This window comes from Monopterus albus, unplaced genomic scaffold (assembly GCF_001952655.1).
Source record: "Monopterus albus unplaced genomic scaffold, M_albus_1.0 scaffold171.1, whole genome shotgun sequence".
Classification (NCBI taxonomy): Eukaryota; Metazoa; Chordata; class Actinopteri; order Synbranchiformes; family Synbranchidae; genus Monopterus; species Monopterus albus.
In genome coordinates, this window is record NW_018128051.1 from 54524 (window position 1) to 60234 (window position 5711).

The 5711-nt window shown below is 40.5% G+C and overlaps 1 long non-coding RNA gene across 1 annotated transcript; it reads left to right on the forward strand.

Annotated features, from left to right (window-relative positions):
• The first annotated feature begins 275 nt into the window (after positions 1 to 275).
• LOC109969171 (uncharacterized) lies at positions 276 to 672 on the forward strand. The gene is made up of 3 exons (XR_002276231.1): positions 276 to 336; positions 453 to 516; positions 598 to 672. It is a non-coding gene; the product is annotated as an uncharacterized LOC109969171 (long non-coding RNA).
• The last annotated feature ends 5039 nt before the right edge of the window (positions 673 to 5711 follow it).

A 5711-nucleotide genomic window follows, 5' to 3' on the forward strand; every position in this document is an offset into this window, starting at 1 on the left:
AGTCAGTAAACTAATTGGAATAAACTGTCTAAATTGTTTTCTAAAAAGAAAAGATGATCAGTTTCATTTTCTTGACTTCCCACACCCACCTTCTTTTTCCAATTCCCTTGAATTCCTGACCTCACCATCAACCCATTACCGCCTTCGCCCTTCAGACAACACCCAGGATGTGACTCTGACCAAGAGCACCAATGGCCTGGGCTTCAGCTACCAAGGACTTTGGCAGCCCGGTCTGGACAAAGCAGCTTTTCCCTGGCTCATCGATGGAGCAGGATCCAGGAGGGTGACATCCTCTTGGCCGTCAACAGCCTGTCGCTCAAGGGGCTGTCCTATCCAGTATGTGCAATCACAATCTCATTGCTAATCCTTTTTTTTTTCCATTTTCCCATGTACCCACATTCACTGTCAAGCCATTTTGTAGTGTCTATTACATTTATTTCTTCTGTCTGTAGAAGGTGCTAAGCTGTTCAAGACTTCACTACCTGTGGTTCGACTCTCTCTGTTGGCCTAACCCAGGTATACACTCACAAATCCTGACAGACACATTCTTGCATCAACCTACAATACTTGACTCACTTATTTGTCTGTTTTCTACAGGGGTTCTTCCTTCCATTGATCAGTTCACTGGCATATGAGTGATCCAACAGCGTTACACAGCATCAGTGGCTGTTTAGGAGCAACACCACACTTTCTGATTGATCATGAAGTGATAATGGAGACCGAGGTAAGTGTAGCTAATAAGGCTGTTTTGATCAGTAGACAGGAGCATTGCTCTGATCTTATCAGTGGATTCCAACACTGCAGAGAGGTCGGTGATGTTCCACAGTGTGACATGATATGATTTGACTGGATATGTTGAGCCAGTGGAGTTTTATTTACTGGCTTTGTATTTTCACTTTTTTGTCACTGTCCCATGTCTGTTGACTTGTTGAGTGACATGACAGCACACAAATATGAATATTGGACATCAGCTGATGTGAGATCCCAATGAAAAATGTTTATAATAAGCAGGGTGTAATGTGCTTGAGCAGGTTTGAGACAAAACATCAGATTTTACCTGAGGTGCGGCCATGTTCATGCCTGTTTTCCCAGGATACTGATTCAACAGAAGTAGAAAAGGAGATCGCAAAACTTAGAGGCTGAATATGAGCTACAGGAGTCTGTGGAACTCACAGTCCTGTGAAGAGAATAAGTGGCAAAAAAAGATGAGTAATAACTGCCACAATAAAATCATTCATTCTCTTACTAAATGTGTTGTGCTTTTGGGTCCAGTTCTTTACAAACCTGACAATCATCTAAATCTAATCATTTTCTAAATTAACTAAACATGAGCATTATTATTCTTATGACGGCGTGCAACATTTCAGGTCAAGCAACCTCCATTAACCATGGTATGATCCATTTCATATAAATTGGTCTGAAAGCAAACGTTTTCCAAAATTGTATTACCAATTGTAGCCACAAGGTGGCAGTGGAGTGCCACAAGTGAAAACACTTGCAAAGGAAAAACTTAACTGAGGGCTGAATATTCCTACTTTATTGGGAGGGAAAGTAAATTAAACTTTGCTCTTTTTCTCATCCACATGAAATGCAAACAAAAAGACAAAAAAATGAAGTTTAACAAGGCCACAAAACACTACAGACATGCAAAATTGCTGAATATCACATGACCATGGCAATGAAAGAACCAAATCAACCATATTTAATTTTGTTTGTTTGAGATGGGTATGTAACTGCTCACAAGTGACTGCAAATGTTAATTTAAATTCATTTAAGATCACAATGTGCTCAAATACACAATTCAAACCCTCATTTTCTCACAAAAGCCATTAAAATGAGTTTAACCTGAATATGTATGATCCAAACACTCGGTATCTGGACACACAGGGCAGTACATGCACACATACAATAACACGCACTTCCCTGGGTGAGGAGCCAGTAATGGCCCCTTGTAAATAAGGGTTCCTGTATTTCAGTGAAACACAGTAGTGCATCTGGATCCCATCAGAGCTTGTGTTTCCTTTGCAAATGATCCCAAATGTTTCTAATTATGCCAGTGAAGTCGGCACGAGGCTTTGTAAGTGCGTGCGTGTGTTTGCCTGTGCATGTAATCACCCCAACAGACACACACACCCATACACTGGCCTGTGTTTATTCATGAACAGAGTAACTGAGATGGACAGTGTGGTCTTGACCTCAGCAGTGTCTGCTTAGGTCACTGCACGTGGTGATGACTGAGTGAAAGATGGGGTGGCGATGGATTTTCTCCACCAGTTTTCTCTACTGACATCAGTGTCTCCCTGCTATTCTCAAGTGATTTACAAACCTGTGGGGTGGAAGATGAGATTTTAAGGGTGGCTGAGGTTTCAGGATGAGTTGTGGAATGTGGGGTTAAAATTTAAATCACACTAAATCACACATGAAGGATCTGTAGTGAAAGTACTTATGGTCTTATCCGCAGTGACAAAGACCTTCCTCACATTTGGAGCCATACAGTTGACATATTTTAAGCCAAAAACTGATCATGTAAGACCTGCTGTTTAATGCATGTCATTTGTTTGAATCAAAGAGTGTGGGTGACCCTCTTCACCATGGATTTAGCACACAAAATTTGCAAATGTGAATGTTTGCATTTGCATTGTGTTTCAACTCTGTAGGTGTGTGACTACACACATCAATATTTCATTAAGTGCTATTATGCTGGACATTTTCTCAGGCACTTCAACATAGATGAATATGCTGGAATCGAATCACTGTTAACTGTGCCAAGTGCTGTGTGAGACAATGTTAGAGTGCACCAAAATGCTTTTCTCCCCTTCCATTTGTTAGTTGACTTTTGAAGTTGTATTAGTGAAAACCTTGTTGCTGTTCTTTCTGGGTCAAACCTCCATGAACATAAAATAGTTTGAGATGCCATGACACCAGTCATCCTTATTTACTGTATTTATTGTAACTATTGACTTCAATTCTTAGCATTTGATTTTACCATCCATCGAACTTGAACAGTTGTTCTACCCAATAAAGCTGCATTTGTCTTTCTTTTATATTAACTCGAATTACCACTTTGTGGTCATATGCTTCCACCAACCAGTCAAATTCATGGGTATGGGACAGTAATGAGGTCACAGTGACCTTTGACCAACAAAATCTAATCAGTTTATCTTTGATTCCAAGTTGACACTTGTGCTAAATTTGAAGAAATTCCTTCAAGAAGTTAGTGACATTTTGCATCCACAAGTACATTGTACGGACGGACAGACAACCCAAAAACATAATGCCTCCGGCCGAGGCTGTCGCTGGTGTGGAGGCATAACAGTGGGTCAAAAAAACAAATTGTAATGTCAAGGGCATCATGTTCAATAATTAACCTGTATAGAATTATCACCAAACTCTGCAACTTCCCTCAGCAATGTGGAAAGATCTAACATCTTTTAGCTTTTAGTGCATTGGTTTGTTTTTGGCCTGCAACTTTTGGTTCACCGTGACTGGCCAGTGGGAAAAACAACTCTCATAATGCATCCATGTTGTGGTCTACTACTCCTCTTGCATAAAGGCTTCAATCTAGTATTAACTGCTGGGGAAATATGGCTGACTCAAAGGTTAACAAGTTTCTGAGGATGGATGTAGAGGAAGGGCTGGGCGGAGTGTAACGGAGCAGGGAGAAGGTGAAGTGAAGTGGTTTGCTTTCAAGTGTCATACTAGTGCTTGATTTCCAGAACTTCTATATGGTAGCTTTGAAGTTAAATATCACAATTTAGTTCTTAATTCAGAGCACTGTTTCAGAATCTGCTTTATTGGTCAGGTGTGTCGGACACATGAGGAATTTGACTCTGGTACATCAGCATTCATCTCTGTATGCACATATCCCCATGCAAGGGGCAAGTAAACAGTAAAACCAGCATAAGGCTGTGCAATATAACATAATAAGCAGTATTAACAAGCAACAAACAGTGCAAGCAATGCAAAATAAGCAGTATAAACAGGCAGTAAACAATGCAGACAGACAAAGGAATACTCATTGTGAAACGTGATAAGTAGGAATAAAAATAGAGCACTTAAAAAAAATAGATACCTGTACGGATCTGTATAATATGTACAATGTACAGTATATTTACAGGTATTTCACTGGAGGAAGGTATTGAACCGAGCTTTTGAAAAATGTGAAGAACTTTCACTCTAGTTTTCACTTCACAAGGCATTAGTCAGACACAGAACACACAGGGTGCAGGGTGTCCCACCCACAGACTAGTTTTAGATGGTAGTGTGTACTCTACTCTTTCACAAAGAACAGCATTATACAGTAAGTGGGACTCAAACCAATGGTCTGGTCTGACCTTGTCCTTACCTTTTTGTAAGGAGAATGTGGCATATGAGATTCTAGCTCCTGAAAGCATAAAATTTGCTGATTCATACTGTGTCTCCAACACATGGATATGGATAAACATCTCTGCACCTGAGGTGGTCACATGCTAGAGGTCTATGAACCCCAAAGTAACTTGAAAAATACCACCCAGGCAAATGGGCACAGTGCAGTTTGGCAGTCCTCAGACCTCTCTCTGTATTTATAAGGCATTGTGAACAATTCACATTTTCCACTGTAGGCACCGTAGACACACAGCCTTGTCCAGAGGCAGCGATGGTTGTTGGCTGATTGTGTATATTTGGCAGTCTACCTGTATCTTTGATGTCACCTCTTGCTCAACTTTTTCCTCAATTAAACTGATTGTGCTAATGTGTAAAGTGGGCTGCCATGACTAAAGGTAAGCTGTGATGTTTTTGAGAAGGGCCTGAAATCCACCACCATGACTGCAACACCACTGACACAAACTTCAGGCCAGGAAAAGCCTCCAAGCTCTTTTTAAAACTGAAGGGGAAATCATCAAATTTCATTATTACTGGTGGGTGAAAAGGAATATCCTAATTACAGTTATATCCTGAATAAAATGGGTCAGTATTTAAAAATGAAAACAATGGTAATTGAACATTTTTAGGAAGCAGCCAACCAAAAAAAAAATCAACATTTCTGAGGGGGTTGAAAAGGCAAGGAGTTTGGAAAGATAACTGAAGGCACATCAGTGATAAGAAAGCGAGCAAAAGAGAGTCAAAGTTCAGTTTCAAAAGGATGTAAGGTGAAAGAGTATTCACATGGACACACTCACTCACACACACTGTTTAAAGGAATGTGAGAATACCAGAAGATATAGGAGAGTTAAGTCCCTTTCAGACATGTTACCTGGGAATTTGCGGGCTACATGTAGCACAGTTGATTTTATGGCATTCAGACATAGAGCTGCCACGTGCAAAATTCCCAGCAAGGCTTTGTTCAAACACAGATTTCCAACATCAAACGAGGCAAACACTGAGGATGAGCAGTCCTTTGATTTCCATGTTGGCTCAGTTTCCAGCCATTCTGCATCAGCTCACGCTGCTAAACCTGTGCTTTCCTGAACCCATTCAAAACTTTGTACTAACAAGTGATATTACATTTTTTTTATCTATATGCACAAATTTTACTGCCTGTCTAAAATATTGGCCACTAATAGAGAGTGGTCGAGCGAGCTAGAGAGTGAACGAGGAGGGGGATCAGCGTCAACGAGAAACTGAGAAAATAGTATTGTGCATTAAACTGTAGCACAGTCATCATCTTGACTTCACTCACCAGCAATCTGATCACTTCATTTCAGACATGCAGCCAGTTAGAACGTAACTGG